The sequence below is a fragment of the Lactuca serriola genome, chromosome 2, assembly GCF_051521515.1.
Source record: "Lactuca serriola cultivar US96UC23 chromosome 2, Lser_US96UC23_V15, whole genome shotgun sequence".
NCBI lineage: Eukaryota > Viridiplantae > Streptophyta > Magnoliopsida > Asterales > Asteraceae > Lactuca > Lactuca serriola.
Genome location: NC_136409.1, coordinates 146,534,676 through 146,549,895, shown reverse-complemented (window position 1 = coordinate 146,549,895; position 15,220 = coordinate 146,534,676). Strand labels below are relative to the sequence as shown.

The following is a 15,220-nucleotide window of genomic DNA, read 5'->3' as shown; positions in this document are numbered from 1 at the left end:
TCAACAAAATTGCTTCAAAACAATTTCCAAACACTTTTTCATGTTAAACTCTTTATAAAACTTAGTTTCAGTTTCCAAATCTTTATTCTCAAAACTCTTTAAACTTATTGTAGGATATAGTGTCTAAGTCCATAACTATATTTGGTATGTACTTGACCCGACCCGACATGGTCCATTTGAGTTGCACTTCACCCGAACAATTTATGGATAATCTTTTGAGAATATTATAAGTTATGATTTATTAATATATTATAAGTTCTAATATATTAATATAAAATCATATTATTTAATTAGTATTGATCTATAATTAATCTAGAATTAATTTAGAGATCAAAAGTATTACTAATTAAATATGGGCTCCTATATTTATATAGTGTGGGCTAATGCTTATTTGGAATGGGCTAGGCTTGCATGGAAAGTCCATGGATACTCCATGGAGCTTTAGCCCATGGATCTAATGGAAATGAAAAGACATGGGTATTAGGGTTTACATGGATGTAACCCTAATCCACTACACTATATAAACGAGGCTTTGGTTCTTGAAATCACACTAGTTGTGGTGAGTAAAGCAAGAGGGCCGATTTCAAGAAAGAAGATTACTATTCTCTCAAATTTCCAAGTTTGTGGTGATTTGTGATTTCCATTTGAGGCATCCACACTATTGGTGCTAGGCTCTAAAACTCCAAGCAATCAACTACAACTACAAGGTAAGTAATTCTACTAGCTTTATTTGATTCAAGTTCCCCATGCCATGCTAGATAGGATAAGAAGCTTGGAAAAATAATTATTTGCATGTATCTTAGTGAAACATAGATCCAAGGTTTCTAGGGTTGATGTACACCATAGAAGTGTTAGAATGCTCAAAACGCATCAGTAGTTTCAGAGCCTAGGCTTATTTGTTTGGTACTTGATGCAAAATAGTGAAAAAATTCGATTTTCTTGCTGTCTACATGAAGAACTCGCCGAGTCCATGGGGGGGGGGGGACTCGCCGAGTTCATGACTAAATTCATCCTACTCGTCGAGTAGGTTCGTGCACTCGACGAGTAGAAGCCTCAGAATGTAGATTTTCGACTTTTGCTGCTGGAAATGGACTAGAAACATTACCCTAAACTGTTTTGGTGTTATAAAACTTGTTTTAGATGGTGTAATGTTTATGCTAATCCATTTACAATGGCTATTTTCAAAAAATTACAATTTTTATGAGTAATTTATGATTCTTGTAATGTTCATGTTCATATTCTTGAACTTATGAAGATTAGATGATCATAGTTTAATTCATGGTCATTATGTGTTTTAATGGAGTCCATAACTTGTCCCCAATTTATGGAAATCCGAAGGTCACACTTTAATAAAATCCATTAAAAGAACACAAGAGTTAGAAAAATGAAGAGTCTTCATTTTAATACTCAATTAAATTCATAAGTTATAAGAAATGAAAAGTTTAGAAGGTTTACAAAACTTGCCCTCAAATATATATATATATATATATATATATATATATATATATATATATATATATATATGTATAAGATCAAGTCGTCTTACCGCTAGTACGCCTCATTCACAATGCTGGTCTATAAGGGGGGGGGGGGGTATAAGGTTGTTGCCTATAAATGCAATACTAGAAAAACAGCCTTTTACGATGTTCATTGCGCGTCGTAAAAGGCTCAGACGACGCGCAAATGCGCGTCAAGGAAGGTCCTGTCATAAAGAGAGATGACGCACATTTTCGACGCTCATTTTGGACGCACATTTACAACGCGCGTTTACGACACGCAATGCGTATCAAAGAAGGCCCTCTCGTAAAGGAAGACGACACGCATTCGCGTGTCGTAACCTTACGACGTGCGTGTTAATGACACGCAATGCGTATCAAGAAAGCCCCTGTCAAGAAATGCCATGTCATAAATGAAGATGACACACATTTTTGCGTATCGTAATTTTATATGTTTAAAAAAAATATTATTTATAGATTTACTAATTTTCAAATTAAATTTGTATTTAATGTCTCATAATAAATAAAATATCATATACAAAAATACAATCCATTACATAAAATTTAATGTCATACAAATAACCGTTCCATGGAAAGATAAAACAAATCAATAAAAGTTGTAATGGAAATTTACAAACTAATTAGATAGAAGAAATATGAAAAACTTGAAATCCCTAAGATTAATAGTTCTAACAGAAGCTTCACGTGAGATACATACAGTTGGACCAGTAAGCAAAGATGTTCCCGAATCCACAATAGCAGCACAAGAACACGTACCACGATACCTATCTTCATCATCAACACATTAGTATTCAGAAAGGCTTCAAGCATCATCAATCTATGTTATAAAATATTAAAATTTAATACACATGTAGTAACATACCTTAAGAAAGAGAAAGAGTAATGATCATTGACAGGCACAGGTTCTGATTCTGAATGAGTTGGAGTTGAAGTTTAAGTTGAATCTAGTGCTCGTTTCGTATCTTCCTAAAACAAGTAATAAGTGTAATGAGCAGAAAAAAATAGGGTCGGGATGAAGCAAAATTCATGAGTGAATTAATATTACTTAAAATATAGAAGAGATTATTGAGTTGAAACTGAGAAGACTGGTGACAACACAAGGCTCATATAAGATTAATGGTGAAGGAGACATAAAGATGAGTGTTAGCATCACCACCCAAGTTGCCTATTCCTCCATCATCCTTTGTTTTCCAGAACATGTTGCATGCACAACAACACCCAAATCCAATCGCATAAAAAACTTTTATTCGGTTGGATCAGATAAACAAACAAACCGATTGTTGTTGATGTTATTTCCTGTCAGCATATCGTAGAGTACTGAGTGTATGTTTACATGATCCAACATTTGTTGTTGATCTCAACATCGATTCAACTGTAGAATTTCTATAAAAAAAAATAATATAGAGTTAACAAAATTATAAAAAAAATACTTTTATAGAACTTAAAAGCTTTTTCTTTACCTGATTATGGAAATAATTAGCTGCAAAATATTGGTGCATAGAACGTATTCCATTCCATGGGTTAATATTATTAACGTTCACCAAAAAGATTAAAAACAAATTACCAAAAAGATTGTGTTTACCATGAAGTAAAAGGTTAAAAGTAACTTACCCAGCTGCATATGCGATAAGGAGAATTAATGATTCACCAAAAAGATTGTGTTCACCATGAAGTAATTAACCATCTTTTTGCAGATATGATACCATGTCTGCTATGTCCTGTTATCATAAAATTCAAAATAAAAAATATCAAATATTATAATCACAAATATTATCAGACAGGGGAGTTGAATTAATGAATTACGTTCATGTGGGGTAAAAGATGGGTGTCGGTAGTTTTGGGTTTTGGCCAACCGTATAAAGGTTGTGCAAATATGTAATCTTGCATGTCTAGAAGTACTAGTTGCAGGATCCTGTATAAAAAAAAGGCATGGTAAATAAGTAAATATTTAAATAAAGTATGTCAAATTGGATTTTTTTAAGAAAAAGCGAAAAGCACACCTTCCATTATCGCCATCTAATGATTATAAAAAACCAAAAATGAGCATATTTTCCCCTTTCTGGCCATACTTTTGGGTAGCTGCAGGGTAGTCTCCAGATGTGAATTTTGGTGAGTCTTGCATGGTTGAACAATAGCCACTTTGCCCTTCTAACATAGAAGGTCCAGCTCCTTTGCTACTTGTAGCTGGAACCTGAAAAGATGACATTAAAATTTACTGAAGCATAATCTAATTCAACATTCTTAACTAATAATTTGATTCGGAACATTTTAATTTACGTTGAATGTTTTGGATTCGAGTTTGTCATGTCCATCTAATATAATGAAGAGGTGTGGATTCAATAGAGGAGCAGCCCTTCTGGTCATCCACGAACTACTGCATCTAAATCAATTATGTACGTGAGAAGAGAACAAGAACCAAAATAAGTCAACAACACATTCAGAAAGGAAAAAGATGTTCTGACTTGATAATAATTACAAGTTATGATTACATATCTCATATGAGCCCCTTCAGATGCATCTTTTGTGAGGGATTTGGTCCCCATATGCGAATGGTTTGATCATCACTAGATGATGCTAGCATTTGATGTCTCCTAGGATTCCAGGTCACACAGTTTACAGTCATTGAATGACCAAAAAGCACCTCAATTGGATCACAACCACTTCGATTCCAAATATACACCTGCTCTCATAATTATAAGAGAATAAACTTAAGGATAATGAGCTGATGAAAGTTAGGGATAGTTAGGTAAATTCACAAGTATTTATATATACCTGTGAATTTTCGCTGCCGCTGGCAATAAAGGTGCTATTGACCCCACCAAAGCAAGAATGAATGACATATTCATGTTGCCTATGACCCTTATATCTCAAAGGCTTTTCCCGTAACCCTTCAACATCCCACACATGAATCTCTTGGCTATTAAGATTAAAAATCAAATAGTTGCTATCACCAGAAACCGAAAGAGCTGTAATCGGATGTTCTTCAGAGATAACTCTTTCAGCATTTGTAGCCACGTTTAGTATCTGAATATCTTTATCTGAAAAAATAGTAATCAGATATTCACCATTTGGAGTAACAGCAATATCTAACACCTTTGGCATCTATGTTCTTCTCCATGCTTTAATCTCATTGCCTTCACAATCCCACATGCAAATGCCTTTTTTAGGGTCTGAACTCCGACACACGAGTCTCTTGGAGTCTAGAAAACAAGCACACGAGCTAACAAGGAAGCTGTTATCACCAAATGTGTGCTTACATGTACCTGTTTCCACATCCTAAAGCCTAAGGACTTCTGAGTTCCCACATGTCAACACCATTGTGTCATCGGGGCTCCAGATTACAAAAGAAACCGGGTTTTGATGACTGGATAATCTATGTTTCAAACCTAACTTCCCATCTTCTTGTACCTGTACCAAAACTTTCAAGAATATGATTTGGAAAAAAAAATCATGCTTTTTCTATGGATTGTAACTTTGTAAGAAGTAAACATAACATGTTACATGGACATATAAGTAATAAGTTATGCATATAATAAAAGCACCCACCTCCAAAATGATCATTAAATTTAGATTTCCCTAGATATAAGTCAAGATTCAAGAAAGTCATGAAAGTTTGATTTCCCTCAAGACATATGTATATATATGTCTTACCTGAAATGGCAGCTGGAGACACTCAAGCCACCATAGCAGCAGCAACTATCACTACGGTTTCCCAACAGAAGACGGTTTTAAAGAAAAAGTGCCTCCAAAATCGCAAGTATATGTCGCATATGACTCACTGTAGAATCAATACTACTCTGGAATCCATTTCCGATTCCGATTTCGATTCCATTCCCGTTCATGGATTTAACTTCGTGACTCGGTTTTTCACCATGTTTAAGATTCGAACGGTTACTTGCTCGTGAAATCAATGGAAAGAGCTGAAGCTCGCATGCGATTGCACAAATCGCAGCGAGAATGTAGGAGTCGAACACAGCGACAGGTCCTTGTTTGTTTGTTCTTTTCTGAGTTGATGATTCCGATTCCGGTTCCGGTTCCGGACCGAAATAGGAATGCTTCTTTTCGACGTGAATTTGTGCTTCGTGACTAACACAGACGGTTAATACAATGAAAAGTAATTGAGAAGATAGCTCGACCATGGCGCTGGATTCTAGAAACAAAGAATGGACCATCGTGCGAAGCTCGGCGACAGCAAGATTTTTGGAGGCAGAGCCAAAAACAAATTGTGATTTTCTTGTTTGTTGGGATGTTGACTCAGCGGGAAATGTTCTTTGGAGAATTGCTTCGACTGTTGCAACGAATATTTTCATGAGACATGCTTCTGATGGGCTTCCGCGAGGGAGATATTCTGGAACATTAAGCAGAGGTATGTAGAGGTTCCATGATAAGATAGGTGGTTGTAGAGGTGTTGCAACGATTATTTCCAAAAGATCGATTATGGAAGAACTTAAAGGAATTAATCTGTATGCAGCTTCCAATATTGTGCATATTCTCCATTCAACTTCGGGTCCATGTGCACGTAGCATTAAAGCTATCCCTTGGGTTGTGGCTTTAATCGTTGCTTTAGCCACTCGCATTTGTGTCTAAAATTATACAAATAGAAATTTAGTGACTATTTTGGAATGCCATATAAGAATTTGATGAAAACATATCCATGACAAAATCAAAATCAATATAGATTTTGGGTTGACTAAAATCATTATGAAAACATATCCATGACAAATATTGGCAAGGTACCAGTAAGAAACTGCATGAGAGTCGCCACCTGTATCATTCTTTACGAAATGCTGAAAGAGGAACACCATATTTTATAGAGTCATCTATATAGCATCTTATATCTTCTTGTTGTAACAGTTCATAGCAGTTAATAAACCATGCATGTTTCAATCTTAACCCTGAAAGGACAAGATATGGTAATTAGTTAAACTAAAATGAAAATAAATGAAATATACAATTGATCATAAATGTAGCACAACTTACACATGTGATGCTACAATATGTGATTTCCCCTCTGCAACCTGCAATAAGGTTTCAAAAGCAAACTCGGTTATGAACAAAATAAATTTATAACAATTTTAATAGTGAAGATGAAAATATAATGTACCCAGTTCCACCAAAAGTAAAGATTCCCAGTGTTACCATCAACTTGCCCTCTCCATGGTTTGGGGAGACTAGGATCCTCTGGTGATAGCGTGGACCAACAGAAGTTTTAGTTGCAGCAGCAGCCAATTCAGCAAAGCAATTTCAAATATCTGGTAAAAAACATACAAGCTACTATTACAACAGGCAGAGGAAGCTTAACTTGCAAAATTTTACAAATAACAGCTGAATATGGATGTAAATAACAATATAACCCATGCATTTGAATGAATGAGAACAAACCCAACAGCCTTGTTGCTGTTGATTTAACATTCTATCAAGGCTTATGAAACCACTGTAAAACTACATAGAAACGGTGGTTCGTCATTAATATATAAAACCCTAAAATTTCTGTCACTTATGATACATGGCATTAAAAATGAAAGCCTAATTAGTTTTGATAAAGTCAGCAACGCATGCTATGATATGCCTCTTAGGAAACCATAAAAAGCCCCAATTCCAAGCTAATGGTCTATACCGTAAGCATAGAGCTAACAAAATGGCTTCCTTGATTTGTGGTTTAAAATGAAATAAAATATTCTTCAAAAGTGTTCACAGCTAAAGCATCAGGATTATTGAGAAAAAATTATATACGCAACCAAGATAACCTTACACGCATGCAATACATAATTAGGAGGCGTTCGTTTACAAGCTCATGGGTTCGAGATTTGCAAGCACACTGGAGCATCGGGATCATTGAGAAAAAATTATCAGCATAAAAAGCCCCAATTCCAAGCTAATGGTCGATTCAACTTTTCTCTTTTCTTTCTCTCTGCCAAAACATGATCTTGTGCCTGAATCAGATTTCTGGAAATTATTGGAATCTTTGTGGCACCAACAGCTTCATATCCAAGTGAATCATCAATCTGGAGCATCTCATTTTTAAGTTTTACATCTCCAAAAGATATGGTGAAAGTGTTGGATAAGGGAACAACGAAGTCTCTTGGTGATAGTCGCAGTCTCCTCATGAAACTAGACATCGGAGGTGTCGCTCTCTGTAGGAGAAAAGGGACTCCACCGGCTGGGTGTCGCTGGAAAGCATCGGAAAGGAGGGGATCCACCAGCTGGTTATCGCTGGAAAGCGCTGGACGGTGAGGCGGGGTTGGACGGAGGTCAAAGGTGGGAGGCGTCGGCACCGAGAGAAACGTCGGAGGTGGGAGAGGTTTTCGACGTCGAGAACTGAGAAGAAGAGAAAGGGTTTTGTCGAAGTGAGAAACAGAGAAAGGGAAATTGAAGAGAGAACATGCAGTAGAGGAAGGGGGCCGGGGCAGTTTTTTGACAAAAAGCCCTAGCTATTACAAAGAGGAAGGCGGGGATTTTAAGTTTTTGGGATTTCATTTTTCCCTCGGGATAGAACGCGTGCGTCCTATTAAAATTTATAAAGCGATAGTCTTAGACGACACATATTTTATTATAGGTGCCCTCCGTGTTTTTTTTAGACACTAATTTCAGGGCACGTGAAAATGCGTGTCAAAGATCCTTTAAATTTTAAATTTTAAGAGAGATGACATTATTTTTAGGGCTCTCACAAATGCGCGTCCTCAATCAGCGAGTGTCATTGTTTGCGCATCATTAAAGGATTGTTTTATAGTAGTGATGGCAACTTAATGGGTGTCCACTCTCACCTACCGCTTCCTTGATCAATGTAGGGTCGTTAGCCGAACGGGTAGGACAAGGACTTATAAACTATCATTAAAAGTATAATGATAATACTAAAGTAACTAAACCTTATTAAATTCCCAATCTTAGTCATTTTAGGAAAATGTGAATAAGATGCTAATCCATGAAATTACACTTTACACTTTGTTTAAGTCGTTAGTGGAGCGTGTGTGGTTAACCGACACACTAACTTGAACTTAACAAGGTAGGTAAAGGGTGACTTAATGTTTATCATAGTACCAAGTAATTTGCATGGTTACTTCATACCTTGTTTTGTGATCCTCGGCATCCCAGTCACAAAACTTGAAGGGCACACTCGAGATTGAAACATGCCATTGAAGAAAGTTCAATGAATCTCAAAGAATCAAGGAGTTTCTAAACCAATTAAAACCTAATTAAATATTTCGTTTTTCATGGTGGAAATTGGTGAATCGTCATTCACCTACCTTCAAATATCTAATAGCTTAGATTACGACATCCCTCTTCTAAGTTATAAAATATTGTGTTGGGTCCTAGCTTTAATATTACATTTGGGTGTTTTATTAAGGACTATCTCTATATCTAATCTAATCTATTCCCTATTCTTTACAAGATGTCTTCCAATAACAATGCTTCTAGCTCAAACCCTACTAGCTCCTTCTCTTTCATGAATCTTTGTGGGAGAGTCATCTTTGATGGGTCCAACTTTACTGATTGGATCAGAAACATCAGGATGGTCACTCGGTATGAGAACAAAGAATATATTATCGACAAGGAGCTAAAGGTACCCAAGCAAACTGCTACTCCTGAAGAGCTTGCTAAATGTGTGGTACATGAAAGAGATGCTACAAAAGTGGCATGCATCATGATGGCCACCAATGACAACCGAGCTCCAAAAGTCCTATGAGGACTATTATCCTTTTGAGATGCACCAAGACTTGATGGATCGCTACCATCAAAATGCTCGTCAAGAGCGATATGAAATAATCTCCTCCATGATAACAACCCGAAAGAAGGATGGTGAACCCATCACGGGCCACATGCAGAAAATGCAAAGGTATGTGGACTGTTTACTGATGTAACAACTCAAATTTTTCAAACAAATTTTTCATTTTTAAAACATAATTAATTCCATTTAAAACAAGGCATAAGTAGTTAAGTATTCTATCAAATACATTTTTTTCAAACTCCCAAGATCATAAAGACAATCTTCAGTGTGTATCGATCATGCCGGCGCCTTCCCACGGTCCTCGCTAGTACCTGAAATACATGCACAACAACTGTAAGCATAAATGCTTAGTGAGTTCCCCAATATACAACTTACGCACATACGCCTTTCCAGGCCCGACCTTCCGGTCCATGTGTCTCAGGGGACTTCCGTCCCTGCTGGGTAAACCTTCCGGCCTTACCCACGCCGACCTTCTGGTCCATCACACATCATATCGCCTTCCGGCCCATAACATATTGCCTTCCGGCCCATAATATAATCGCCTTCCGGCCCATAACATACATAGTACACATAACAAATAACTTACCACATATAGCATACATATCACATATCATATCCGACCTTCCGGTCACACAGTCAAACCCTTCCGGGTACAGTATAGTGAGGAGACTCACCTCGTAAAAGCTGAAAGCTAGCAAATCCTGAAATCACTCGTGCACAATCCGACGAGCTACAACCTCCCTATAACATCACATATCTCATTAATACTTATATCTTCTAAGTGTGACTATCCCTAAGAAGTCAGACTTAGGTCAACTCTGGTCAACGGTCAACGGTCAACTTGACCGGACTCGGCGAGTACCATGGCGACTCGGCGAGTCTAGACGTCCTCCAACTTTCTGAGATTCATTATCTACTCGTCGAGTATCCTCCTCGACCCGACGAGTTACCCCTGGAAGAATCGCGGGGCCACCCCGACTCCACTCGCCGAGTCTGAAGAACAACTCGGCGAGTCCCAGTAAATCTTCAAGCTACTCGCCGAGTCTGAAGAACAACTCGGCGAGTCCATGCCATGCAGACGAGTAACTGCTTTCTAAATTACGCATGATCCCGAGATATACAATCATGGGACTTTCTGGACTTCTAAACATCTTATTACTGGGGTATAAACGTTCGGGTAATAACATAATAACCCATCTAATCACTAAATGGGTTTCATAAACCCTAATTTCGCATACACATCAAATAACAGAATTGGAATCCGAAATATTACCTGGAATATGCCCTCTCTGAGTCTCCAAACCGCAGAACTCGAATCCCTTGCTGTTCCTTTAGCCAAAACCCTTCTCCTCTTTGTCCAACAATCTCTTCGAGCCCTAATATCCTCCAATCTTGCTCTAGATGCCCACAGCCGTTTAGGGTTCCTCTCAATCGACTAAAGACGGACAATGACGGCATATAAGAGCATTATATACGATCCAAAACCGAACGGTTAGGGTTTCTGCTGAACAGCGTCGACTCGCCGAGTCCATATCTGGACTCGTCGAGTCCAGTCGCGAACCCGCGACCAAGTCTGCGATCCTACTCGGCGAGTCTAGGCTCCAACTCGCCGAGTCCCCTCTTAACTCACCCCAAAACATAATTAAACAATACCTGAGATTTCGGGCTGTTACAACTCTCCCCCACTTGGATTAGACTTCGCCCTCGAAGTCTTACTCTGCAAATAGTTCCGGATGCTGCTCCCGCATCTCACGTTCCGGTTCCAAGTCATTTCCGATCCCTTACGGTGTTGCCATTGAACCAACACCAGAGGTACCTCCTTGTTCCTCAGAACCTTGATCTTCCGATCTCTGATAGCCACTGGTCTCTCCGCGTAATTCAGGCTCGCATCCACCTGAATATCCTCCAATGGAACCACTGCCGACTCATCGGCTATGCATTTCCTCAACTGCGACACATGAAAAGTGTCGTGGATCTGACCCAACTCCGCTGGCAACTCCAACCGATAGGCTACCCGGCCTATCCTTGCAATCACACGAAATGGCCCAATATACCGGGGCCCCAATTTGCCCTTTTTCCTGAATCGAATCACTCCTTTCCAAGGAGAGACCTTCAGGAGAACGAAGTCGCCGACCTGAAATTCAAGCTCGGATCGGCGCCTGTCTGCATAACTCTTCTGTCGGCTCTGGGCAGTCAATAACCTTTGTCTCACTCGCTGAATCTGCTCTGTCGTCTGGAGCACGATCTCTGTGCTGCCCATCACTCTCTGTCCCACCTCTCCCCAGCAAATGGGGGTCCGACACCTCCTACCATACAACAGCTCGAAAGGTGGCATACCAATGCTCGAATGATGGCTGTTGTTGTAGGAGAACTCTGCCAATGGTAAATACGCATCCCAACTACCCCCGAAGTCTAATACACACGCTCGGAGCATGTCCTCCAGCGTCTGAATCGTCCGCTCGCTCTGACCGTCTGTCTGGGGATGGTATGCGGTACTAAAATGCAATTTAGTACCCAGCTCCTCATGGAATTTCTTCCAGAACCTGGAAGTGAAGCGCACGTCGCGGTCTGACACAATCGAGATCGGCACCCCGTGCCGAGATACCACCTCTTTCACGTATATCTCCGCCAACTTTTCCGCTGAAGAACTCTCACTGATGGCAAGGAAGTGCGCACTCTTCGTCAACCTATCCACAATCACCCAAATTGCGTCAACTCCCCTAGCAGTCCTTGGCAATTTGGTGATAAAATCCATAGTGATCTGTTCCCACTTCCACTCGGGGATCTCCAATGGATGCAACTTGCCATGCGGTCTCTGGTGTTCGGCCTTAACTCTACGGCAGGTCAAGCACCTCTCAACGAACCATGCTACGTCCCTCTTCATACAGGGCCACCAATACTCCTTCCTCAAATCCAAATACATCTTTGTAGCACCGGGATGGATCGAGAATTTCGATCTATGAGCTTCTTCCATCAAAGTAATACGCGTACCGCCCACGAACGGTACCCAGATCCGACCCTGAAATGTCATAAGCCCTCGACTATCCTTAACAAACTCTGAAATTAACCCCACAACCCGCTCTTTCTTCTGCATTTCTGGTCGCACAGCCTCTGTCTGTGCCCCACGAATAGCGTCCAATACTGGAGTCATCACGGTCAGTCTCAAGCATACATCTCGCAATGGAGTGCTCTCCGCCCTGCGGCTCAACGCGTCGGCTACCACATTAGCCTTGCCTGGGTGGTACAGGATCTCACAATCGTAATCCTTGACCACATCCAACCACCTCCTCTGACGCATATTTAGGTTGGGCTGATCCATCAAATACTTCAAGCTCTTATGGTCCGTATAGATCGTACATCGAACCCCATACAGGTAGTGACGCCAAATCTTGAGAGCGAACACTACTGCTCCCAACTCTAAATCATGCGTGGGGTACCTCGCCTCATGAGGTTTCAGCTGTCTCGACGCATACGCTATCACATGACCCCTCTGCATCAACACTGCACCCAGTCCCGAAATCGATGCGTCGCAATATACCACAAAATCTTCCATCCCTTCTGGGAGAGCTAATACTGGGGCTTCGCACAACCTCTGGCGGAGTGTCTCGAAGGAGGTCTGCTGCTCTGGCCCCCATGAGAATGCAACACCCTTCCGGGTCAATCTGGTGAGTGGCACTGCGATCTTGGAGAAATCCTTGATGAATCTCCGGTAATACCCTGCCAACCCAAGGAAGCTCCTGATCTCAGAAGGTGACTTCGGCACCTCCCAACTCATCACCGCCTCAACCTTGGCCGGATCGACCAATATCCCTTTCTGATTGACAACATGTCCTAGAAATTGGACCTCTCGCAGCCAGAAGTCACATTTGGAGAACTTTGCATAAAGCTTCTCCGACCTCAATACCTCAAGGACCTCCCTCAAATGCTCCTCATGCTGCTCTCTAGATCTAGAATACACCAGAATGTCGTCGATGAATACAATCACTGACCGATCCAACATCGGTCTGCATACCCTGTTCATGAGATCCATGAACACCGCCGGGGCATTGGTGAGTCCGAAAGGCATCACCACAAACTCATAATGCCCATATCGCGTCCTAAACGCTGTCTTCTGGACATCCTCCTCCCGCACTCTCACCTGATGGTACCCCGACCTCAGATCGATCTTGGAAAACCAAGACGCTCCCTGCAACTGATCGAATAAATCATCGATCCTCGGTAACGGGTAACGGTTCTTGACCGTCAATTTGTTCAACTCCCGGTAATCAATGCACATCCGGTGTGAACCATCCTTCTTTTTGACGAACAGAATAGGTGCTCCCCATGGCGAGCTGCTCGGCCGAATGAATCCCTTCCCCAGCAACTCCTGGAGTTGCGAGGACAACTCTTGCATCTCTGGAGGTGCAAGACGATAGGGCACTTTAGCAATAGGCGCGGCCCCCGGAACCAGATCAATACTAAACTCTACTTGCCTCACAGGAGGTACTCCCGGCAACTCCTCGGGAAAAACATCTGAAAACTCGCACACCACAGGAACTTCCTCAACTGTTTTCGGTCTCTCGGCGATCTCCCGCGTATCCAACACATACGCCACAAAACCCTTACAGCCCTTCTGTAGACACTGCCTCGCCCTAGCGGCCGAACAAAAAGCTGATCCCGAACGGGTACCCTCGCCGTACACCGAAAGGACTCCCCCACTATGGTCTCGTATGGTCACCAGCTGACGCTCACAGTCGATGACAGCGCCGAATCGGCTCAACCAGTCCATGCCTACGATGACACAAACATCACCCATCGCAATAGGGATTAGGTCAATCGGGAATTCCACCCCGAAAATCTCTAGTACACATCCCCGAAAAACCTCCGTGGCACAAATCACTTTCTCGTCAGCTATAGAAACTCTCAAAGGTCGACTCAACGACTCACGACTAACGCCGATATGCTGACTAAAGGCTAAGGACACAAAGGACCTACTCGCACCCGAGTCAAATAACACTAAGGCAGGCACAGAGTTCACAAGGAAAGTACCTACGCGCATAATAACATAAGCATAACATATCGACATTAAAATAATTACATGAATTACAACATACCTGCCACAACATCGGGCGCAGCGCGGACCTCTTCCGCAGTCAGCTGAAAGGCTCTTCCCCGAGCCCTCGGGGCCTCGGCCTTCACCGGTCGAGTCGCAGTAACTCCGGCAGCAGGTGCAGATCCCTGAAGAAGCTGAGGGCACTCGGCCTTCCTATGGCCAGTCTGGTTGCAATGGAAGCAAACCGTAAATCCCTTGGGACACTCCCTAGCAATGTGCCCCTCCTTGCCACACTTGTAGCAAGCACCTGATCGACATACTCCATCATGACTCTTGCCGCACTTCCCGCAAGTGCGACTCTTCGAACCTCCCGTCCTCGAATCAGCGGACTTGGTCCGCTTGGCTGCCGGCTGGAACTGAGCCGGTCGCCGGTCCACCCGCTGAATCTCAGCCTCCTCCCGAGCCTGGGTCTCCAACTCGATCTCACGCTTCCTGGCATTCGCCTGAAGCTCAGCAAAAGTATGGTAACTGGAGTTTGACACAAACTCCCGAATATCCCTCCTCAAGACACCCAAGTATCGGCTCATCCGAGCCTGCTCAGTGGACACCAGCTCGGGGCAGAACATTGCCCTCTCATGAAACTTCCGCGTAATCACCGCAACAGAATCAGTACCCTGCTTGAGGGTTAAGAACTCCTGAACCAATCGTTCCCTCTCCACCGGGGGAACGTACTCATCTCTGAACATGGCAGTAAATCCCTCCCATGTCACCGCTGTAGTCTCTGCCAAAGTGAAGTTCGCCGTAACGAACTTCCACCAGTCCTTCGCTCCCAGGCGGAGCTGGTTCAATGCGAACCGTACCCTCAGGTGCTCCGGGCATGAACACGTGTAGAAGCACCCCTCTATGTCCGCGATCCACCTCATCGCAGCAATCGGATCCTGCGTC

At 41.9% G+C, this 15,220-nt stretch overlaps 2 pseudogenes; both read right to left on the bottom strand.

The window, feature by feature from the left end:
- Positions 1–3,813: 3,813 nt before the first annotated feature.
- LOC145089636 (WD repeat-containing protein WDS homolog pseudogene) lies at positions 3,814–5,078 on the bottom strand (annotated as a pseudogene).
- A 143-nt stretch (positions 5,079–5,221) lies between these two features.
- On the bottom strand, positions 5,222–6,094 carry LOC145089635 (protein GIGANTEA pseudogene; annotated as a pseudogene).
- Positions 6,095–15,220: the final 9,126 nt, after the last annotated feature.